Source organism: Gymnoscopelus braueri (genome assembly GCF_963280865.1).
Source record: "Gymnoscopelus braueri genome assembly, chromosome: 3".
Classification (NCBI taxonomy): Eukaryota; Metazoa; Chordata; class Actinopteri; order Myctophiformes; family Myctophidae; genus Gymnoscopelus; species Gymnoscopelus braueri.
Window position 1 is genome coordinate 30,163,615 of NC_137612.1, and position 12,689 is coordinate 30,176,303.

A 12,689-nucleotide genomic window follows, 5' to 3' on the forward strand; every position below is an offset into this window, starting at 1 on the left:
TCTTAAGAGAGCCTCACAAGTGTGTATACCACATGTCACAAATAAGTGACTGGCACTATGCCATCTGGGGACCTTAAGTAGAATCCTCAAGGCATCATTGTATGCCACCTTGAGCCTCCGCATACTACCCTTCTTGTATGAGCACCACAAGAAGGCTGTATACATGGGAGTACAAAATGCTTTAAAGAGGGAATGCACAGATGTTCCCTCTATTTTAGGGTATAAATAGGTTAACATAATTTCATGTGAAACCTTTATTTATTCTCAAAGACAGTTGAGCTTTCACTCATTTCCAATGTGGTTGAGATTACAGCCATTTAAAATAATAAAAAAGAACAAACATATATCACAGAACATTAAAATGCAAATAAAATAAACAGATGATTTTAAATGAAATTAAAATAGTTAATTTAATTTGGCTTGTGACAAAATGGCTAGAAATCAAAGTCCTAAACTCTGCCAGAGAGGGAAGAACCTTATTTTCCAGACTATGTTGGAGACCATTCCGAGAGTCAGAGGCCTCATAGGAGAATGCAGCGTCACCAAGTTCAGTGCAGGCTCTGAGGACTCTAAAGGGGGGCGCATGCTACCATTTTCGGTGGTCACCTTATCACCGCGGTGGTTTGAAAACTACAACATGACGTCACTGAGCCGCGGTGATAAGGTGACCACCGCTCACCCTGACACTTCTCTTAGAATGAGTGCTGTAGGTTCCAAAATGACTTTAGTTTGTAACAGATTTTTTTTATTTTGAGAAGCGCAGAACCAATTGTAAAGTAAAGTAGTAATTCATGCAGTTTTAACATACTGTAATTCAGCAATATGAATGAAAATGCTGCCCTCCCCTGGACTAGACAGTGGTGTAAATTCACATGTATTTCCGTGCGTTCTTTTCATAACAAAGGGGTCCCTGATTAATATTTTATTTATCAAAATACTAAAAATGTTTACTCTCTTTGTACCATATTGTATTGGTGCCTTACTCGTTCAAAGAAGCAGCCATTACAATGACAAATGGAAAAGAGGAAAACCTCTTTTATTGGCAAAACAGCTTGCCAATACCTCAGATTCAAATTCCTTGATGCTTTCTCCATATCCTATCAGGCATGGTGTAAATACACATAGGCAACTTAAATGAATGAATGAATTACATCAAGAATCAAATATAAAGGTTTTATTTGTCCCTCACTTGCTCGTACATGGAAAAACATAACACATGAATCCCCAAAACACATCCCCATAATCCAGTCCTTATACAAATAATTACACAATAAAACCACAATAAAGAAACCTAATATACGCCTTTGCACCATGGGGAACACTGGGATATCTCCCTGGTCCCCACCCACTAATAGCCAAGGACAGCACAAATAAATCTAGACTATTTTCTATGTGGAGTGCAGCTGCATGGAGGGGGGAAAATATACTGTATTACAAAAAGTTTTAAAATGTGCCACTATTTGAAGGGAAACTGTATTGTGTGTTATTTTGTTCATCCTTGCAAATGTCTCAGTTACATAACTGAAGTCATCGCTCTCATTTACTTGCCATATTTGAGATTTTTTAGAATCAATAATCATTAAGGTCTTATTTGTCACTTACTTAAAGTACAAGCAGTGAAATGATGTTAGGACTGTTGGCAAAATTCCTCAAAAAAATATTCTAACATAATAAGAAAAAGTTATAATACTAAATATACAATAATGATAAAACACAAATAGCTTATCTTTTAGCAGCAGTTAAAAAAATGTGCAGGTGTAATGGGGCAGATACAAAAACGATCCAATAGCAGCGTTCAACAAATGTGCAAATAGAAGGCATGTGTGTACTCATAGAATTAAGTGAACATCACTTGTCTGTTTCATTTTGTTATTTTTTGTTCCAATGTTTTTGTTTTTCGTCAATGTCCTCATTTAGGACTCTGACAGCTGCTGGGGAAAAAAACTCTAAGCCTTGAGCCCTTGGCTTTGAGGCAACTCAGGCGCTTCCCATTTCTCATCATCACAAACAGTTTGTTGCTAGGATGATGTTTGTCCTTCATAATTCTTCACCTGCTCTCATAAATGTCCTGCAGAGACGGGAGAGAGCTCCCTGTGGTGTACTTAGCCGACTTCATCAACTATCGAAGCATAGTCCTGGGAAGAGCTCTGTCCATACCATATGGTCAGACTCATGCCCCCTGACAGGATGCTCTGGGTTGTGGCAAGGTAGAAAGATTTTTTTTACAGAAGTCCAGGGTCATCTCCTCGCCTTCCCTCCCCACATTCAGGAAGGCTGTTTTCCTGGCACCATTGTGTCAGGCCTGCTACCTCCTCCAGATACGCCATCTTGTTGTCAGTTGTGATGGGGCCCACTACCACTGTGTCGTCAGCACATGTTGATTTGAGAAACACGTCTCAATCAGTGACGACCGTATGACTGTTGTAAGCCTACCTACCTTTTAGAATGACAAAGATTACATTATGGATTCATATACTGTACTGTAGCATACTGTAGGCTACGTATGTGTGGCTATTATTATTTTTCTTTTAAAAACAAAACGATTGCACGTATATTAAAAAAGAAAATGTCCCTCCTGGAGGACCCCCTTGTATATGGTCTCACATAACACCACTGACTCTACAGTAGATCAGCGGATGGGAGCCTATAAACACAGACTACAACCAGAGATGAGGGGCCCAAATGGATCCTCAGATAAATATATTCAAAAATGTTTGGCCAGATAATCAAAAACAGACAGAGGAACCAAATTTCACACAAAAACAGATTACAGCCCGCAAAGCCACATCTGAGTCATTGACACTTTTCCATAGCCACAGTTCAGTTAAAACTAAGACATTGGGATCAAACTGTCTGTAACACTAAAGCATTGTCATGCATGACAGTAAGGAAATGTTTTCTGTCTTTCAACAGCCTACAAATGGCTTTTCCAATCATGTCCAGGGTGTGTCAGTAAATTTGAGCAAAATAAAGATCCTGTGCCAATGTGCCACACAAAACTCAGTCTGGAAATTAATTTCTAAATTACATGAGGTCCTCACATAATACTAGTCATGTGAGAATAGGGCGTTATTCCTGTTATGTTTTTCCCTTACATCATTTGTTTTCTGATGTTAAGGGACTGTTTAATTATGGTACTTAGTTTTATTACACTTCAAAACTTCTGAGGAAGGCAACTGTGGTTAGTTCAAACCACTTTGGTCTGGTTGGGTGAAAGGTGCAACATGGCCTCAGGTGGGCGCTACTGGGGCTAGACTCTTATTCTAGTTATTGTCTCCGCCAGGCCGAAAGGCATGGCGAGAGAGTATGTTTTACCCCCTGTCCGTCCGTCCGTCCGTGTGTCCGTGTGTCCGTGTGTCCATCTGTCTGCGAGCGGCTAATCTCCGGCACCGTTGCTCCGGTCGCTGCGAAACTGTGCGCACACACTCCCTGGATGCCAATTCAGAACCTCTGCCCCAAATTTTTTACATGGCCCTGTTATAGCGCCACCAGGAGGCCGATTTGTGCAAAATATTTTTTTTTATATTATTTTATCCAAACATCACGCAAATCAGTACACAGTATCTCTATAGTCATGTGATCAACACGGATCTGTCTGATTTTCCATATTCCATCCTGATTGGCTAAGGTTGGCTTCCAAAGTTTGCAGGATTGGTCCATTTTGAACTAAATGCCTCAAATCATGAACGCAGCTTGCGATTTCCGTGAAATTTCACACGCACATTCCCACTAGGCCGAGGAGGAAATGCCACTTGAAAATGTTCAAATCAGCCTCATGGTGGCGCTATAAAAGGCCAAATTGCGTTTTTAACTGTAACTGCACCGATCTGCGTGAAACTTTGCACGCATACTCCCTAGAGGCCAAGGAAAAACATCTGCCCTGCATTTTTCACATTAGCCTTTTATAGCGCCACCAGGAGGCCGGCTTATGTAAAACACATATTTTGAGATTAAGCCTTCAGATTTTATCCAAATTTCACGCAAATCGGTACACATGATCTCTATAGTCATGTGATCAAGATGGATCTGTTTGATTTTTCATATTCCATCCTGGTTGGCTAACATTGACATCTAAAGTTTGCAGGAGTGGCCCGTTTTGAACAAAATGCCGCAAATCATGAACGCAGCGTCCAATTGCGGTGGAACTTTGCACGTACATTCGCACTACGTTGAAGAACAAACGCCACCCTTTTAACATTGCCCTATTATAGCGCCACCAGGAGGCCAATTTTTATTTTTTATATTACTCTTTTTAAATTTTGTCCAAACATCATGCAAATCAGTGCACATTATCTCTATAGTCAAGTGATCAAGATGGTTCCGTACGATTTTTTATATTGCATCCTGATTGGCAAATTCTGAAAATTTCTGGCCCACAATAACCTACCTGACCTGGCGGAGACCTGTGCTCCGAGGAGCACTTTTTCTAGTTTTTTATGTCTCGTCTCTATTTCCTTTCCATGGCGGAGACCTGTGCTCCGAGGAGCACTTTTTCTAGTTTTTTATGTCTCGTCTCTATTTCCTTTCCATGAAAGGAGCCTAGATTCTAGATATCTGTTTGATGATTCCATATCCAACTCTCTCCTTCGATTTCACCGTTCACGCATCAATAATGATTAAACCAAATTTGATGGAGGCACATTGTTAGATAACCTGTCTATATGTTCTGCCTGAATGCTAAAGTAATTCAGTGGCCCCTCAGTGATAAATGAACATTTATTAATCCCAATTTGGATATAAACTAGGGGTTTACTAGTAAATGCCGATCAATAGTGTTTTGCTAACACAGCTGTTTTTATTTTAAGTGTTATTTTCATTAATTTCAGAATGGAGAGACAGCATAATGAACAATTAAAGGCAGCCTCCGCACTCATTATTTATTTATATATTTTTTACATACAGTATAGCAAGCTTTCAGTCATACAGACTTTCTTCAGGCATAAAGCAATCAGTGAATATATATGACATGCAGTATATAAAGGTTCAGGGTGTCATCACTTGATTGATGAATGTGTTGATCAATGTGTCACACCAACACTCATAGGAGTTGTAAGTGTACTACAATTAAGTGTACTACAAAAAACTAAGCAGAAAAGTGTCCACTGAGACAGAAAGAAAAAGGAAAAAAAGGAATATTTACAATACACAAACAAAATAAAACTACTAAAAAACAATAGACAAAATGCAATACAATGCAGACATCAGGCAGTAGCCATCATAAAGCTAAGAGCAAATGTAATTTTTTTTTAAATTTATAGTACAACACTCATGTCAAAATCCTCATTTAAACCTAGAGGTTGTAGACTTTCTTGGGCATGGATTCAGTATAGCGCTCTCTGGCATAACCTCCTGTCAACATCTCCCCCCCCTCAAACACACCAGAGAATTTTCGCACACACGCACACACGTGCATATACGCACACGCGCACTTTTAGATTCAGTCCTATTTTAAAAGTCTGCGTATGGGGGACTCGCGTATCCGCGCGCCTGGTGTAGCCGCTATCATTGATAATCACTTGGATCTAAACAAACGCGCTGTACGCACCACGCATACCTCGCTTTGAAAAGTCTGGTGTAGATCGGCCTCTGCTCTATGCCCTGGAAGCTAAGGGAAGAGATGGGATGTGTGAGTGATTGAAATGACAGGCTACAGGGTAGTTCTTTTCAACATTTGTATTTGTTTCTTTTATTTTATTCTTATTGAACTTTTATTTTCACTGATCCTTTGTTTCAGGGGCCAGATGGTTTTGCCAATATACAGTAGATTCTGTCACATGGGCATTTTAACAAATAAAATTGTTTTTGTGTTACATGTGATAAAACCCCTTACTGGAAATGTTTTCCCTGTTCTAGGATGTCTAAAAATGTTTGTGGCAAAAATGTTATGGCACTGAGCACAGTTGCCACAGGGGTAATTTCCTGGTTTACGGGGGGCCAGAAAAGTCTGTTTTGAATGTGGCAAATGTGGCAATATGTTGGCTCTAATCTGTTTGTCCCGTAAATTTGGTCCTCTTTTATAGACAAAAAGGGGTGGATCCTTTAAATGTTGGGTGAGAGCTGGATCTGATGTCAAAATATGCCAATATTTCAGGATTGTGTTCTTGGAGAGACAGGTTAAACCGAATATATATATATATATTGGCTGATCTACAAGTTCATGGCGCATGAACATGCATTGCAACACATTGCATTGTGAGTTAGGGATGCTAGGATTCATGTGGTTAAACAAATCTGAGCGATGATGTTGGGGGCCGTTAAGCAGACAAATGGTCCTGTTTAAGATAAAGACCGCTAACCAACCTCAAAGTGCTTGTGGAGAGCATAAATTTGGATATGGTGTGTTGTGGCAGTACAGATTGAGGCTGTGGGAATGTTGTTTTGAAATGGGTTCAAACTGTTAAAGCTGCAATCCAGAACTTATTTTAATGAATAAAATGTTATTTTAACTAATCTGTATGGTAAAGTATGTAAATAGAATATAACTTAGTTGGGGGTGGTCTCCCTACTCTTCCATTGAGGTATTTAGACCATGGTGGTGTCAGGTATACAGGACACCTATTGGTATGTCAACCAGTAGTACTGCCTGAAGCTCATAAGCCCGATATCGCCATGTAGGGATTCTATCTTGAAAGAGCGATTGAAATTTGGTCTCCCAGGCGAGATACCAGGGTTCACAACTTACAGATTGTAGCTTTAACGTATGGAACACATTAGAGCAGTGGTTCTCAAACATTCTCATGTCGACAAGGACCCATAAATTGATACATCGTATTAAAGGGCAAGAACACTTGAGGTTTGGGTTGTGTAGTTATCTTGCCATGATGTAACTCCGAAGGTGGGCAAGAAATCAACATGTATTTCTCCATTGGCTAGAACAAATGCAAACAAAGCTGATTCTGCAATATAGAACATCACCAAACCCAGTACTGTTTTATTTTATTTTTATACAAATGTCAACTTTATTTACTATTTCAAGATCTGGATCCAGATCTGCGGTTCCAGTCCGGGTTTTCTCCTAATATTTTTTTTTTAATGAAATATAAATAAAAATAGTACCGGGTTTGGTGACGTTCTATATTGTCAGAATAAGCTTTATGAATATTTTTATGAATGATCAATTTCACACACACACACACACACACACACACACACACACACACACACACACACACACACACACACACACACACACACACACACACACAATGAGAACTTGAGCCTACAGCATGTGCTGCTGATTAAACTCAGACAAATGTGCAACATGTTCCCCCATCCCCACACAGATGACACAAGTTCACAGACAAAGTAAAAAACATTTCAGTGTACAGTATAAATAAAAAAAACTTCAAACATTTCTTTCAAGAATTGTTTACTATTCAATTCAATTCAATTCAAAGGGCTTTATTGGCATGAGAAAACATACGTTTACATTGCCAAAGCAGAAAGCACAATACAACAATACAGAAATACAATCAAAACAAAAAATATGTACAATGGGGAAGGCAGTCAAGCTATAAATGTCAATAAGGGGATCATTCATAAGGGGATCATTCCAAATTTCCACAAAAATAAATACATAAAATTAGAAGAGTAGGTATCTGCAGAAGAAGATGGAGAAGTATACAACCCAAAGCACAATTGAGTATCTTCAGATGTCAGAAGAAATCCCCCAAGCTGAAAGAGAGACATTTTTGTCCATGCAGCAAAAACACATAAGGACCATATTATGGTCCTTGTCACCATGTGACAATCCAGGTCAGGATGGCCACACAAAATGATCACAGGGCCCAAAAGAGATGCTGTTGTTGATGCCATGCAGGGACATCAGCTCAACATGTTCATCACACCAGCCATAGAAACAATTATCCTGGAGATGACCAATTTGGAACGAGCGAGCGAGCGAGCATGAAGTTACAGTGGATGAGCAACTAGTTCCATTAAGAGGTATATATTTGTTTTCATATCTGTGATAATCACAGTTCATTTCTATCACGTATTGCTGATTTATGTGATTGCTTTCTATGACACAGATACTAATTACTAATAGTAATCGCTTTGTAATCGGGTTGGTCGGTGTTCTTTCCGGCAATATACGGTATGCACAGCAAGCCAGCGAAGTATGGCATCAAGACAGTGGCGGAACAACTGAAAGCCTGGCGGTAGGCACGGCACACTGATCAGGCCCCCCCCCCCCGCGCGCACGCGCGTGCGTGTGTGCCCAGCCCGTGAAAATTTGCGGGTTCGGTTTTAGGGTTAGGGTGAGCTTCCAACAGTGTATTGGGGTGCCTCGAATATATTTGCAGTTCCATGTAAGCTGGTGAATCTCTGGGAAAGTTTCTGAGAGGCAGCCGCGGAGAGGCGGAGAGGCGGAGCACGCAAAGTGCGTCTAATTCTAATAAAATAAAGGTCCATGTGATCTGACGGCCCGGGCACCCGGAGTCCCGGGCCCGTAGGCGGCCGCCTACCTGGCCTACCCGGACGCTCCGCCACTGCATCAAGATATAGGTGGGCTTTGACGGAAGATGCAAGTCTACACACGGCAGCACGGCTTCCGTGTGTAGACTTCCAGTGGAGGCAAAATTTTAGGGGGCAAAATGTCACATGTCATGTGACATATCTTCACTGCTTATGAACTCAGCCAGCAGTCCCTGCAGAGGAACATCACCATGGTATGGCACAGTTAAGCTTGAGTACTTAAGCCCAGTACATGCTTCTTCCGACGTCTGAACTTTTCTTCGGAAAGGGTGGGGATATAACTTCAAATTGACGTCATTCCGAACCTCTGATGGGATGTCTCAGAACTTTTTCTCAGAACTTGTGCACCTCCAGACGTCCTGACTCTCCGAACTGTAGTTTAATGTTTTTGTTTTATTTTTGTTTTTTCAGACTGTAATTAGTGTCATGAGTACATCTACACAGAACACAAATATTATGTGGCGATATAGCAACACAACAAGATCAATTTGTCACCGCGAATAAAGACCAACCTGTATGAATAATGCATCAACTATATATGAATAGTCTTGATACTCGCCAGAGATTTTTGCATCATTTATTCATCATGCCTCCGGTGTGTAAAGGAATTAAATCAGGCTGTAATACTGCTCCTTGCAACAAGGAGAGAGCCTACTCATCAAAGTTTGCCATCAAGCCTACCACCAGTTTCTTACAGTACCTCTCAAAGAGGAACAAGAATGTGGTCCTCCTTAGCACGCTGTACAAAACAGCTGAGATCTGTGATCATGAGGACAGGAAGCCAGCCATCATTCTGGACTGCAACCACAACAACCTGGACATGGTGATTGGAATTTACAGCTGCAGGAGGATGACTGGCCGCTAGCCCCGTCACCTTCCATAGATGTGTCCTCATACAATGCCTTTGTTATACGTAACTAGATCAACGACCCTAGCTGGATGCTTGATAATAGATGGAACAAGAGGAGGCTTTTCCTTGAGCAGCTGGGAAAGGCACTTACTGTAACCCCACACACTCCCAGAAAGAAGCACAGTAAAACATGCTACATGATGTGATGCTGGAGAAGGAGCACAGAGCAGGTGGTTGAGGACAATGGACGTGCTTGGTAAAGCTGGCTCAAGACAGACGGGTGGAAAATGCTCATCGCGTTCCCCAAGGAATGCAAAGGCCTAACTAAATGAGTAAGCACATGTGTACATCTGCAAAGTCCATGTACACACACTTGCATACTGTCCTCCATGTGTTGATTCATGTTCTACACATTTTTTCACATGTCTTATTTATTATGATTACACCTGCAGCTTTAGCAATAATAATAATAATAATGATGATGATGATGATGATGATGATAATGAACCTCTACTTTAGTAAAAACTACGAATAGATTAACCTTCTAATCCTATATTAAAAGTGGCTAAAGGGAGGAATATAAACCTCTGACACCTCATGTCGCCATGACTCGGCCATAACCATATAAGGAGTTCCCAATGCAGCTATGCCCAAATACTCAGTGTGTTGTCTAACCTCAATGTGTCGTCAAGGCATCAGGCGCAAACAAATCCGTCAAAAAGGTGCAAACACAACAAAACTCATGATTAGTTAAAAAGTGCTCCTCGGAGCACAGGTCAGGTAGGTTATTGTGGGCCAGCAATGTTCAGAATTCGCCAATCAGGATGGAATATGAAAAATCTGACAAAACCATCTTGATCAATTGACTATAAAGATAATGTGTACCGATTTGCATGATGTTTGGACAAAATTTGTAGGAGTAATATAAAGAAGAATATAAAGAAAAGTGTTGAAAAATTGGCCTCCTGGTGGCGCTATAATAGGGCAATGTTAAAAGGGTGGCATGTGTTCCTCAACGTAGTGCGAATGTGTGTGCAAAGTTTCACCATAATCGGGTGCTGCGTACATGATTTGCGGCCTTTTGTTCAAAACGGGCCACTCCTGCAAACTTTAGATGTCAATCTTAGCCAATCAGGATGGAATATGAAAAATCAAACAGATACGTCTTAATCACATGACTATAGAGATCATGTGTACCGATTTGCATAAAATATGGATAACATCTGAAGGCTGTTTTACATAAGTCGGCCTCCTGGTGGCGCTATAAAAGGCAGATGTGAAAAATGCAGGGCAATGGTTTTTCCTTGGCCTCTAGGGAGTGCGCATACAAAGTTTTACACAGATCGGTGCAGTTATAGGTAATAACACGAATCGGCCTGTTATAGCGCCTCCATGAGGCTGATTTGAAAAAAGTGGCATTTCTTCCTCGGCCTAGTGGGAATGTGCGTGCAAAATTTCACGGAAATTGCCTCATGATTTGAGGCATTTTGTTCTAAACGGAGCACTCCTGCAAACTTTGGAAGCCAATTTTAGCCAATCAGGATGGAATGAAAAATCTGAAGGACAGGTTTTGTTAATGTTTGTTTAAACTATAGAGATACTGTGTACCGATTTGCGTGATGTTTGGATAAAATCTGTAGGAGTACTGTCAAAAAAATAGTTTTGCACAAATTGGCCTCCTGGTAGCGCTATAAAGGCCCATGAGAAAGATTTGTGGCAGAGGTTCTGCTCTGGCATCCAGGGAGTGTGTGTGCACAGTTTAGCTGCGATCAAGCCAACGGTGCTGGAGATTAGCTGTACACAGACAGAATGACACACGGACGGACGGACAGGGGGCAAAACATACTCTCGCCATGCCTTTCGGCCTGGTGGAGACAAAAATGTGCACGTCTCCCAGCTAAGGAAGTTGGTTTTCATTATGTAAAAAAAGGAAATCAGAACAATATTCTATGTAGAGAATTACCATACTTAATCTTGGACGTGTTCATATAATTCTCTCTCTACCCCTTTCTCCCTCTCTAACACAGTGAAGCACACCATGGTGAATTCCAATCTTCCCATGTGGCAAAGGCCTTCATTCTTGCCTGCCTGCATGTGTCTCTGGGGCTGTGAGTCCAGTAACACAATTATCTTGTTCAGTGTTCCTGAAGTGAAAGCAAAAATGAAAATATAAAACGATTACTAGTGCATGGTAATGAGGCGAGCAGGATTAGATTTTTAGGGGTTAGTTTTCTTAGCATGCTTTTTTTTAAATGTAGTAAATTGTTAAATGGTGATATCAAACATAGTAGAATGTCTACATTTCCTGAAAGGAAATGCATGTATTTAATTCAGACCAGAAGCAGGGATAAAATATCCTCACTGGAGATGAATGACCAGAGGGTTAATATCAAAAGCAGAGGCATGGATACCCCAATCCCACAGCAAATGGAACCTGGCAGGGGAACATACAGTAAAGCTCCATGTGGCTGGAGCCTTCCTTGACAATCCCTGGACAGAAGCCCATTGTTCTTCTGTGTATAAACAGTGACTCAAATCAATGGCATTATGAGAAGGCTATTCAGCACCGGCTATGCTGAGTCATGACAGGTTTTACAAATTGCTTTGTTGTAGGATCTAAATGAGGGGTTCTCAAACGTTTTATACAAGAACCCCATTTAATGGGGCAAAGTGTTTGTCAAACCCACTTGATTTATGGTGAGTGCAATTTCAGAAGTTGAAATAAAGCATATTTAAAGCACAGCCATATGTAGTCTTGCATAGGAATACATATTAGAAAATACATAAAATACATATATGGAAGCATACAATAGCCCATATCTGTTGCCAGAACCTTAATAAAGAAAATAAAAGCATTCACAAGCCATGCTTACCCACCATCACCTTCCCACACAACACTCACACCCTTTGCGTCAAACGCCTGATGAGTCGGGACAATGCGTCATGCGTTTTTGACATGACGGTACATCGCATGTTTTGTTGAGGATGTGATGATTTATGTGACGATCTGTCAGTATGCGACTCAAATAGCGAGGAGCCGTTGTGAGAGCACGTAATGCATACAGTACTGCATTATCATAGCACTTGGAGGCTATGAAGTCAGTAGGAGTCATATTGATGGCATCATCTTCATATCGTGGTGATATAGGAATGTATGCAGGTCCTGCAACATTGAGTCTGGGTTTATTTTCCAATGACTGGTTTGCTGTACATAAACCCACTGTACAGCTACTTAGCCCAAAAACAAAACATATTTTCCTAAAGTCCCAGTTTGTGTCACCTTTTTTGGGGAGCGATAACTACTCTTTCTTCCAATGTATTATTAATTCAACAGCAAACCGCATTCAGCTACGGAGACTAATTA